This window comes from Apostichopus japonicus, chromosome 17 (assembly GCF_037975245.1).
Source record: "Apostichopus japonicus isolate 1M-3 chromosome 17, ASM3797524v1, whole genome shotgun sequence".
Classification (NCBI taxonomy): Eukaryota; Metazoa; Echinodermata; class Holothuroidea; order Aspidochirotida; family Stichopodidae; genus Apostichopus; species Apostichopus japonicus.
Genome location: NC_092577.1, coordinates 5,432,350 through 5,445,960, shown reverse-complemented (window position 1 = coordinate 5,445,960; position 13,611 = coordinate 5,432,350). Strand labels below are relative to the sequence as shown.

At 34.8% G+C, this 13,611-nt stretch overlaps 1 protein-coding gene across 1 annotated transcript in view; it reads left to right on the top strand.

Annotated features, from left to right (window-relative positions):
• Nucleotides 1-13,611, top strand: part of LOC139954652 (interferon-induced very large GTPase 1-like) — a 287,324-nt gene that overhangs the window by 115,042 nt on the left and 158,671 nt on the right. The window lies entirely within an intron of this gene.

Below are 13,611 nucleotides of genomic sequence, written 5' to 3'. Positions count from 1 at the left end.
CAATCCTTTCAATACAATGAGAATGGACTAACTATAGACAATATGATGCGATAAAGAGGGTAATCAACTAGTATTAGCCAATCGCTGCTCTTTATACATACTTTACACTAATAGGCGGGATAATCATTCTATAGCCTAGATAAAGGCAAATTTAGCCTACAACAAGCTCAGACCTAACGTTAGGCGCTTTCTTATCATGGATGTAGGCGGCTATCCCATGGTATGACCGAATAATGCTAGGGACTAAGGCTATAGACTAGTATCCTAGGCCTACATATAGTAACATTTGTGTATGTTGGGTAACTGGTGACAATCGGTATATAATAACCAGTGCCGTGCTCCGCTTCTAACAAGAGCAGCGATTGGCTGTTGAAAACTGTTATCGGGTGTGGGTAAATTGTTGTCGGAAGTGAATATATGTAGACCTACATTCCTGCACATTCATTGGTAGAATATATGTCAGCATTTAATCGATTATATGCTGACAATAATTGGAATATATGCTGACATTAAATCGAAAATATGATAACCTTAAGTTGAATATATGCTAGCATAAAATCGATTTTATGCCAGCATTAATTTGAACATATGCCAGCATTTATTCGAAAATATGTCTGTACGAATTTATGTCCATATTAAATCCATTTAATGCAGACATAAAAACCTTGTCTGATCAATGAATCGAATTTATGTCAACATTAAATGGAATACATGTCGGCATACATTCTTGAATTTTTTCCGATGTGGCCAATCATAAACGAACAGCGAAATATTGCTTATATGCATTGCGTGACACATGTGAACATTTGATTACTAAACAAAACTACGTATGCAAAGTAAGTGTAACGATGTTCATTCCAGATGAGAGGGGTTCAAATGGGGAACATTAGGGGCGGGAATAATTGGGATAAAGGATATCTTTTATCTATTTCATTTACTTATGAAAATAGTATAGGCCCAATTCAGAAAAAGCTGAGGGGCCCAAATGGGCTCCTGACGGCGCTGACGAAAGACAACATGTACACACCGCCCCTACCAACCCCTCCCACCACAAACTCGCACACTATCCATGTGTATCATTATACGAAAGACACTTCAGGTCAAAGTCGTGTCCTAATGGCAGGAAGGCTTGGAAGGCATGTTCATTTACAGGTTTTAACAGTTTGCATTTACAGTGATTTGTTCTATATATAGCCGAATCAAACATTGATATATGGGCTAAGGAGTGTACATTGAACGAGCTCTTATCATGAGTGAGTGAATATAAATGATACGTTAAAGACAATGACACAGGCCAAAAACTATGCTAGTGACAGACGGTAAATATCTTAAAATATCTAAAGAAACATGATTATACTAGTTGTATTTATTTTCTCCGAATGTGATATATTACTAGCTAGCCATAGTACTCTATTGTTGCCTATATATCCTATTACTATTTGAAAACTTTAAAACATGAAGTTTTTAAGGAAGTAGGCGACATGTTAACATCGCAATTTACAAATTCTATGTAGAGGCCAAAAGTCCTATACAAAAAGGCATTCATAAATGAAGCCATATATGACAGACCAATAATATAATAGAGGACACAATTAAAAATTTACGTTATATAAATCATGTAAAACTATGATCACCGTCGTGGTCACGTATTGAACGTTATAAGGCGATGCTTTAACTTTATGCAGAGGCCGCATGCATGGATACAGTTTGATAGGTCATGTGATTTCATGGTAACTTGGTGAAATTTTGCAATACCAGATATTCAACTACATATATTTCCTACAACATTTTCCGTAGTACTTTTCGTCTCAAGATTTTATGGTTGAAATTTGTTTACCCTTCTTTACTGATTATTTACAGTAAAATAAATGTTTTAATATAAAAAAAACCCATCAGAATCACAAAAATTCTGACTAAACAAAATCATTTATCACGTTTACATAAAGTTCGGATTAATCATCTTTCCATCACGTGTTTGGCTAGTGAAGACTAAAAGACTAACTGTAACTGTAACTGTTTCCGACCCAAATGACCAAGATAGTTATCATTGAGAAAGCTTACAATTAAACAGTTTCGAAATGTGGAAAAGGTTTAAAAACAAGGTAAGGTCGATTTCTCGTCAGTGTAAGATCCAATGTACCGGTGTATGAAGATGTAACTGCACCTGTTGAAACTTTTTTTTTTTATTAAATGTTGTTGTTACCCATTAGTTCTTGCATGCTGTATACTGTGCAATTGTTAATTAAAGTACTTCAATGTCCCGCTGGTGACCTTTTAACTAAGTTTATGGCAACATATAGCAACATGCAAAGTCAACAAGACCTAAGTTAGTGTGTTATGAAGGACTATATTTGCTTATTTACTTACTGTGGGTGTTATAATGTCGTTAATAAAACAAGCTGCATAATATGTTTACATTTTTGTTGCATTAAAATAACAATATTTATGGGCAGAAATTAGCGAACTTATAACAAAGTGACAGCTGGGGGCAATTACCCTACCACTCCTACCACTGCATTAAAAACAGGCCATTGTATGAAGATGAATGGAATCATACAACTCTGATCAACTTCCCTTGATTGTATGCAGATGAATGTGTATGCAGTTTTTATTTTATTTTGAAGTTGGTGAAGATCAAAGGTCAAAGATGTCAACATAAGCCAAAGTCTTAAGAATAACTTGTAAACGCATGCTTGAGTAAACTACATATACTCCTCCAACATTTTGCTAAAACTTTGTAAACACATACTTTCTTAAAGAAAAAGAAGAATGAACTTGTAACTTTATCTGTTAGCCCACAGTTAAATAAGGCCTTTGCTGCTCACGTGAAGTCGTTTACGGTCAGCATTTTGTATGAGTATGTTATCACCATGAATCACAATGTTAAATTGGTAAATTTGATAAACATGATAAATTGATGAGCAAATGGCTGGGTTCATGTTGGTAGTGAGTAAATCGTCATTTGTGTTACATCACTTACATGGTAAATTTATCAATGAATGTATGTTGCTTATAATACATTCAAACCATATTAGTGTAGTAATATGTATGACTTACATGGCAGAATAATCTATGAATATCTGTGGCTTAGAATACTTACGAATATAATTAATCTATGAATATTTCCTTGGCTTCCAAAACTAAATAATTTCACTTATTTATGAACACATGTGACTAAAAAGACATATAATACGAACCATGTTTGTCTAGGAATATGTTTGGCTTACATAGAAGAATAATCTATGAATATCTGCGGCTTACATTGATTACTAACGAATAGGATTCATCTATGAATATCTGTGGCTTCCAAAACTAAATTATTTCTATTATTTATGAATACCTATGGATATCTGTGGCTTAGAATACTTACGAATAGGATTAATCTATGAATATCTGTGGCTTCCAAATCTAAATGACTTTCTTATTGATGAATTCCTATACATATCTGTGGCTTAGGATACTTACGAGTAGCGTTAATCTATGAATATCTGTGCTTCCAAAACTAAATTACTTTTCTTATTGATGTATTGATGAATACCGATGAATATCTGTGGCTTAGAATACATACGAAGCATATTTGTCTAGTAATATGTATGACTTACATGGCATAATAATCGATGAATATATGTGGTTTAGAATACTTACGAATAGGATTAATCTATGAATATCTGTGGCTTCCAAAACTAAATGACTTTTCTTATTGATGAATTCCTATAGATATCTGTGGCTTAGAATACATACGAAGCATATTTGTCTAGTAATATGTATGACTTACATGGCATAATAATCGATGAATATATGTGGTTTAGAATACTTACGAATAGGATTAATCTATGAATATCTGTGGCATCCAAAACTAAATGACTTTTCTTATTGATGAATTCCTATAGATATCTGTGGCTTAGAATACATACGAAGCATATTTGTCTAGTAATATGTATGACTTACATGGCATAATAATCGATGAATATATGTGGTTTAGAATACTTACGAATAGGATTAATCTATGAATATCTGTGGCTTCCAAATCTAAATGACTTTCTTATTGATGAATTCCTATAAATATCTGTGGCTTAGGATACTTACGAGTAGCGTTAATCTATGAATATCTGTGGCTTCCAAAACTAAATTACTTTTCTTATTGATGTATTGATGAATACCGATGAATATCTGTGGCTTAGAATACATACGAAGCATATTTGTCTAGTAATATGTATGACTTACATGGCATAATAATCGATGAATATATGTGGTTTAGAATACTTACGAATAGGATTAATCTATGAATATCTGTGGCATCCAAAACTAAATGACTTTTCTTATTGATGAATTCCTATAGATATCTGTGGCTTAGAATACATACGAAGCATATTTGTCTAGTAATATGTATGACTTACATGGCATAATAATCGATGAATATATGTGGTTTAGAATACTTACGAATAGGATTAATCTATGAATATCTGTGGCTTCCAAATCTAATTGACTTTCTTATTGATGAATTCCTATAAATATCTGTGGCTTAGGATACTTACGAGTAGCGTTAATCTATGAATATCTGTGCTTACAAAACTAAATTACTTTTCTTATTGATGTATTGATGAATACCGATGAATATCTGTGGCTTAGAATACATACGAAGCATATTTGTCTAGTAATATGTATGACTTACATGGCATAATAATCGATGAATATATGTGGTTTAGAATACTTACGAATAGGATTAATCTATGAATATCTGTGGCTTCCAAAACTAAATGACTTTTCTTATTGATGAATTCCTATAGATATCTGTGGCTTAGAATACATACGAAGCATATTTGTCTAGTAATATGTATGACTTACATGGCATAATAATCGATGAATATATGTGGTTTAGAATACTTACGAATAGGATTAATCTATGAATATCTGTGGCTTCCAAATCTAAATGACTTTCTTATTGATGAATTCCTATAAATATCTGTGGCTTAGGATACTTACGAGTAGCGTTAATCTATGAATATCTGTGGCTTCCAAAACTAAATTACTTTTCTTATTGATGTATTGATGAATACCGATGAATATCTGTGGCTTAGAATACATACGAAGCATATTTGTCTAGTAATATGTATGACTGACATGGCATAATAATCGATGAATATATGTGGTTTAGAATACTTACGAATAGGATTAATCTATGAATATCTGTGGCATCCAAAACTAAATGACTTTTCTTATTGATGAATACCTATGATGATCTGTGGCTTAGAATACATACGAACCAAATTTGTCTAGTAATATGTTTGACTTACATGGCAGAATAATCTATGAATATCTTTGGCTTAGAATACTAACGAATATAATTAATCTATGAATATTTCCTTGGCTTCCAAAACTAAATAATTTCACTTATTTATGAACACATGTGACTAAGAAGACATACGAACCATGTTTGTCTAGGAATATGTTTGGCTTACATATAGGAATAATCTACGAATATCTGCGGCTTACCAAACTCAATTAGTTCACTCAATTATGAATATCTTTGGCTTACATCGCTTCACAATGGATTTATCTATGAATATCTGTAGCTTAGGAAACTTTATTAGTTCTTGCATTTATGAATATCTATAGCTTTCATCACTTTCAACATATATTTATCTATGAATATCTGCGGCTTAGAAAACATACAAACCAGACTTGTCTAGGTGTGTTTATGGCTTACATAGTAGAATAATCTATGAATTCTGCGGCTTACCAAACTCAATTAGTTCACTCATTTATGAATATCCGTGGCTTACATCGCTTCATATTTATGAATATATGCGGCTTATATCACTTACATAATAGAGATATCTATGAATATCTGTGGCTTAGAATACATACCAAACATATTTGTCCAGTAATATGTATGACTTATGTGGCAAAATACTCTATGAATATCTGTGGCTTTCAAAACTAAATTAGTTCATATATTTATGTATATCTGTGGCATATATCAAGTGCATAGTAGATTTATCTATGAATATCTGTGGCTTAGAATGCATACAAACCATATTTGTCTAGTAATAGTATGACTTACATGGCAGAATAGTCTATGAATATCTGTAGCTTAGAATACTTACGAAAAGGATGAAAGAGTAAAAGTAAGTTAATCTGACGTTTCGATCATGGCAGGATCTTCTTCAAATGCTAAATGACAAGTAACAGTAACAGAAGGGACAAAAGCACGCACAGAATACAGACAGGTTAATGAGCATGGTGAACACAAAGAGATAGATGTAAGGGGATTAGTAGACAAGGGATGAAGAAAAGAAAGAAACCAACATGGGAAGAGAAGAGGTAGGAGATAAATAGTGGAGGGACAAAGAGAGGATTAAGGGAAGGGGGTAGGGAATAAACTGGAGAAGGACAAAGATAGAAGGGTGTGGAGAAAAATGGGTGGAAGAGCGCTATGAGAAGAGGAGTGATGAGCGGTGGGAACAAGGGGAGAAGGAGGGTGACAGAAGAAAAGTTAGTCATGTCCTTCCTGAATGTTGAGCCGATGAGGTTGAATGGTGCGAAGGCGTTGTATCCACAGCCTCTCTCTGCTGATTCGTACTAGGTCAGGACGGCTACCATAGGATTCAATCCCCTGTAGGGACATGTCGTTAATGGTATGGTTGGAAAAGTTAAAGTGTTCTCTAACTGGAGTCTCAGTCTTCGTGGTGTTGACTGTGGATCTGTGACCATACAATCGCTTCTTGAGGGTGGTTTTGGTTTCGCCAACGTACTGGATGCCGCAAACTCTACAAGAGATCTGATAGATGACATTAGTGGTTGTGCAAGTGATGTGACCCTTAGTCTTGTGTGTGAGTTACATGCTGTGGCTTGTGATGGAATTGCATTCAACAATGTGATGGATGCAGATGATGCATCTCGAAGTACGATCACATTTGATGAGTACCGTGCTGAATGGGTGTAGGGTTAGAAGTTAGAGGTGGAACAGCAGCACGCTCAAGAAGGTCTCGTAGGTTGCGTGTGGTCGTCTGTAGGCGATGGTGGATTTATCAGGGACGGTGATTTGCTGAAGAGGAGGAACGATTTGGGTGGAAAGTAACAACTAGGGGGGCGTGTTGTCGCAATCTTCCCTTTTTGTCCTTCACTGCCAAAGTAGATGATCTTGAAAGGGAGCGGACTCTCTGAATGGCTTCACGCACCCTTCTGGCACTATGGCCCTGGCAGTAAGGTGTTTTTCCAAAGCATCGGTATGGCGAATTGCTTGCATATCAGTTAATCTATGGATACATGTGAATAATGATACTTACGAATAGGATAAATCTATGAATATATGTGGCTTACAAAACTAAATTAGTTCACTTATTTATGAATACCGGTGGCTTACATGACTTCCATAACGGATTAATCTATGAATTCCTATGCGAAACAGATTTACATGAATATACAAGATATACATTTAACATCTATCTATAAATATATGGCTTATAACACCTACATAACAGATGTATTTGTGAATATCAGTGGCCTACAACACTCACATAATAAATGTATATGAATATATATGGCCTACAATACTAACATAATAAATATATCTATCAATATATGTGGCCTGCAACACGAACACAACAGTTGTATCCTTGAATATCTGTGGCCTACAACACTAGCATTACAGATGTATCTATGAGTATCTGGCCTACAGACTTAACATTACAGATGTATCTATGAACATATGTGGCCTACAACACTATTATAACAGATGTTTCTATGAATATATGTGGCATGCAACACTAATATATAAGATGTATCTATGAATATCTGGCCTACAACACTAAAATAACAGATATTTCTAAGAATATCTGTGGCCTACAACACCTATACATAACAAATGTGTCTATGAATATATTCAGCCTGTGGCTTACATTACAGAATTATCTATGAATATATACACAACACAGAATACCATTATTAAGCCTACATTACATAAATAGAAACAATGTGTAACAAGCCTTAAACAACGTTTTGGTAAGTAAATAACTTACTATATATTTACATCACCGAAAAGGGCACATAGCATTGGTCTTGACACGGTTTCATTTTCAGGATCGGTTGTAGCTGGTATAACCGGTTCCAGAATGCCTTGGTATTGTCTTTTTGGCGATACTGTCGATACCGCATCGAGAATGGAATCGAATTTGGCATGTATGCAACTGCTGTTCGGTTGTGCGTTTGTATATATAAATACACGGGCCGTTCATGAGCTTCCGTTCTCAATTATTTTGCATTTGATGCACTTGTGCATCAAATGCGCACGTTTTAAATGATATCTTAGCCATACTTTTTCGTGAAGGGGAGATAAAGTGTGGTGGAATGCCGAGGTAATGCTTGCGGTTGAAAAACAATAAAAACCAACGAGCTGATGCAAGAGTTTATAATTATTGACATAAAGAAACCTTGGCTTCTACTTTACAACATTACCAGCCATCGGGAATAGCATGATTATGCATAGTAAATATACCAAATTATCATTTGATAGTTTTAGTGCATTTCCATGAACAAAAGAACACACGTCCTACACATACATCCTTCGCAGAGAAAAACATTTCTTTCGGATGTTTCCCAGCGAGGCACGGTGTGAAAAATTTGGTGAAACACTTGTATACTCAACTGACATATTTTCATAAATATGTTTACGCTTTTATCATCAGTGATAAAGATACAAGCGAGATACGAGGCAAAGAAAATAATGGATTTACTTTCGTGGTCTTCAAATTTGAAGAACTTGGAGAGATTGAAATCAAGGTACAGATGGATAGGCTAAATATTGCTCACTCTTAAAAGGAGAATGAAATGTCAGATTTCTTATAATCGCTGGTTATGTTGATTGACTTCTCCGTGAGCTAAGTTAATGAAGTTTTGTAATGGGAGTGGCTTGAGTAATTAGGCAAGTTTTGTATCGATTAAACTTGTTTAGTTTCCCATTTGGTAGATATGTTCATTTAGTCCGAATTTTAAGCACCCTTTTTTCATCGATAGAATAAACGGCTTAACTTGCCCATACGTTGCCCATTAGTTGGAATTACAAATAATAGTTATAATTACTTGTTGGGATTTTAATTATTCAGGTTGTTTTGTATCCATTGAATACATTATTAAAATGGGTCTCAATGTATGTCAATAACATTGTTCGAGTGCAACTCTTCTGGTGTTAGTAGACAATCCGGAACATTTAGAATAAGAAAATGTGTACTCACGGTTTTTCTTCTTCATCTGTTCCCTTCCTCCCCTTCGGTCCCCTTGCTGTCCCTAGATACTTACCAAGGACGGGCGAAGTAGGACATCAGTCGATCACCACGATGGACAGATAGATTCCGACACAACTTAAAATTGGAAATAAATATATCCCCTGAAAGTATCCAAGGCAAGGGTATTTAAAATTGCGCCGTTTGATTGTTGTGTTCGGTACAGCGTATGGGTTTTCCGTTCAGTTCAGTGATCTACGCAAGTTCCGTCATACTCTCAATCACTCCGAAAAAAACAAGAAAATCCTGTATTCAGTTCCAAGAAAACGTATATTTTGTTCCGAAAATCCTGTATTTAGTTCCGAAATCCTTTATTTAGTTCCGCAAATCCTGTATTTAGTTCCGAAAATCCTGTATTTAGTTCCGAAGTCCTTAATTAGTTCCGAAAATTCTGTATCGAGTACCGAAAATCCTTATTTAGTTCCGAAAATCCTGTATTGAGTTCCGCGAATCATTTATTTAGTTCCGAAAATCCTGTATTTTATTCCTTTACGAATCCAGTCAGCCTCCACGAACGCAAGCAAATGATGTAGTTAGTTCCGATATTGTGGGTATCGAAAATATATATTATTCGTGTCTCAGTTCGGAACCAAATGTTATATTACAATGGCAAATTTCCTTACGAATATATTTTGGTCAACATATTTAGTATATATGGCACCAAAATATTGCCGAAATATCCGGTATGTCGAATTTTTAGTATAATGCGCTCTATAATGTTAAACGAGTGCAAATTGTTCGCATTGACTTATAGACATGACTATATTCTCCAGCAGCTTGTTCATGTGGAATAAACGCGAATTACTCCGTTTATATGATCTGCCAATGATAAGCCATATAAAATTGTTCCATTGGAAACCGCGATGAGGAACATTTGTCAATAAATAAGACTGGTACTAATATATAGAGGTTACCAAAAACAAAGGAATACCAAAACTGTGGAGAAGATAATCCGACATTCCGAAATGTGCAAATGAAGTTACTTTTGAGAAAAGTCACCCAAGATAGAACCTGTGCAAACAGACAAATTGTTCCACTCTCAACCATGGCAGTCCCATTGAAGGTATAGTGGTTAAGTTGTCAACTGCTTATAATGAAAGCCCACATACAGCGTACACAGACAGGCCCGCATGTGTAGGCCTATACAGTGCATCATTAGATCAGCTAAACCAGTCTTTTATCTGCCTGTATGGCATTATAGCTGTTCATTTGATTAACAATAAAGCAAATAAGTTCCTGCTACTTTAATGAATAGCTGATGGAACGCACAATGCGATAACGACATTGTGATTATCTGCATCAAGGAGGTATACTTACCCTGCCTAATCTAGCCTTGATGCGCTAAATCCGACCACTGCAAAAGAAAGGAAAAAGAGAGAGATAAGCCTTTTATAAGAGTTTGGATGAAAGTATCATGGAACGGACTGAACGAATACCCAAGTTCGGCCGTCTAAGGAGAGGACAAAAGAAACGAAGAAACATGATGATTTTGTTTTATATTGATTATATTGTATTCACACCAATCTATTGTGACCGGAACTAAACCAACATTACCGTATCAGTCTAAATAACACCCGTACTTTATTCATCTCGTATCATAACGATCAAGTTTTATATACTGAAATTTTTGCACAGATTTGGAAATGTTAATCTTATTGATCATAATTTCTTTAATTGGATTTCCCTCTGAGGTCACGACAGATAACGGCGAGTTATGGCACGATATGACCGTTAAGACCGACAATGCCTGTATGGTGACGTCACACATTTTGCATGTGAAATATTTCTACTTCGAATTTATTGGTAACTAATCAAATATATTAATCAATTGAGATTGGTTAATACTTCATGAAGTTAAATTGAAACTAACGGATGCGGATGACTAAAATATATTTATTCCCGTATATATAAATGTTTCTCCTTTCAGGGAAAAGGATTTGAGAAAACGTCATGGCTACTAGGTCATTTTTTTGAAGCAGACAACAAGCTTCAACTGAATTATAATGATGGATATACCTACACGGGACTCACCAATTTTTTTTGCAGTTCTCTTTCCTTGGGATGACGAAGACATTTCGGATTCCGTCAAAATGACGTCATCATCACAAACTGGTGCACTAAGTGACGCTTTAGTTATTTCTTCGTATTTTCGTTATAATCGTGTATAGTCTCATAACTCATACGACTATTGACTTACGCTTTCATATGTGGATTTTTTCATTTAAAAAGAGAACGGTTGAGATTTATCATTTTAACAAATCTAGCCTTCCTCATATAAAATTTGCTTTTTCTTTGTCATTCATTCAAATTTGTTCCTAACTGTGTTTTCTGATCTGTTCTTTGCATAAAAAAATATATATGGACTTTCATGTTTCTTGGTCCAAAGGTTTGCAATTATCAGTCTTAATCATTCATTGGTGATCTCAATATTCCTGACAACTGGCAGGTTACGTAATAATATTTATGCAAAATCGGGAAGGTAGTACAGGCTTATTAGCAGTGCCGGATTACCCAATAAGAAGATGAGGCGAGGAACAAATCGACAGGAGTTTCCAAGGCCAATTGTCCCAAGGTCAAGAGGGCCCCATAGGTCCTCTAGGGTCCTTCGTGAATAATACTCGACAAGACATACCAAGTTTCTATTTGGGGTTTTGCCTGCCAAAAGCGGTGGATGGAGCAATCATTATGTTGTCTATTGGATAGATTGATCAACGTTTGTTCTCATAAGGTAACAACTGTACATTTATTATAGAAGCACAAATTAGATTTGTTGTTACAGATTCATAGACTCCAATTAATCCAGAACTCAGCTGCGCGTATTGTAACTCATTCTCATAAGCATTGTCATATCCACCCTGTCTTAAAAAACCTGCACTGGCTACCTGTAAAATGTCGTATTATATATAGACTTCTCCTTATTGTTTATAAATCACTTAAAGGACATGGTCCAATGTATATTTCTGACTTATTACATATTTCTGTCCCCTCTCGTAATCTAAGATTCAGCTCTCAATGTTTATTATCTGAAATTAAGTCCAAACATTCTTGGGGGGTAGGTCATTTATTGTTTCTGCCCCTTGCTTATGGAACCAACTTCCCTTAAAAATCAGACAAGCATCTACTCTCTCTAACTTTAAGAAGAGCATCAGATCCCACTTAATGACAAAAGCTTTTATATAATCTTGAACCATTAAGTTTTTCTTCTGTCATTGTTTTGTATTATTTTGTATTATTTGTATCATTTCTAATTGTCAATTGCGCCATGAACATTCTTTGAGTGGTGTGTGCGCATTATTATTATTATTATTATTATTATTATTATTATTACTATTATTAATATTATTATTGTCCAATTCTAACATCAGTGTTGCTAGAAAGCATATATTCGAACCCTTATACAGCCTCTCTGACAAAGGCAATACCAAACTGTGACCAAATACTGTGAAATAACTCATCAAACGTACCAGGGATGTAATAATTGGATCTGCGGGAATCCACTTTAGTCGCTGTGAAGTTGGGGTGTATGTACACACGTTTTTCGTGGCTTAAGGATAACTATTTGGTGTTTCATTTGCAAAGATTGATTCTTTAAACCAATAGTCAAACGATTTTATCAAGATATTAAAAATGCAAGAATCTAACAAAATATGTTATGCTTTATTATTTGCGCGTAGAGAATTTTAAAGTTACAAATTCAGCAATCTTGTTCTTAACTATGTGCGATTTAGTGGCCCTACAAGACTTTTCATGGCAATCTGTGAGTAAATATTCTCAATTTAAAGTAAAGATATATAAGGTTTTTGTTGAGTCATTTCACTTACAATGATAGGAAGCGTGCAATCGTGTTTTGATATGATGGTATAAGTTCTGTTATGTGGTGTTGTACGAACTTTAATGTATGAAGAAGGCTATGTTGTTAAGGTCAAAAGTCACATAGTTAAACGTCAAGAGGAGAAAGTCGACCCAGTCTGTGTATAATTACCTTCACATGGCATTTGATTTCACTGATTGACAATGAGTGGTACTCTCATTAGTGTTAAAAGTGTTAAAATGAACAAACGCATATGCAAATTTCACAATCATTTGATCACTGTTAAAAAGTGTAAAGTTCAAGTGTAAAAGTATGATACTGGTGTCAGGATTCCCAGTCTAGCTTTTTTCATTGTTACGTTCCCAAAATAATTATAGTCATGTTATTTGTTAACCGCCAGTACGGTATTGTCAGATTGCGTAGCTAATAATGAATTTGTTCATTTGATATCATTGTTTTGCTGGCAATGAGATATGCAACTCCATGGATTGCCCATCTGTTTGAAATGTAATCAACGTT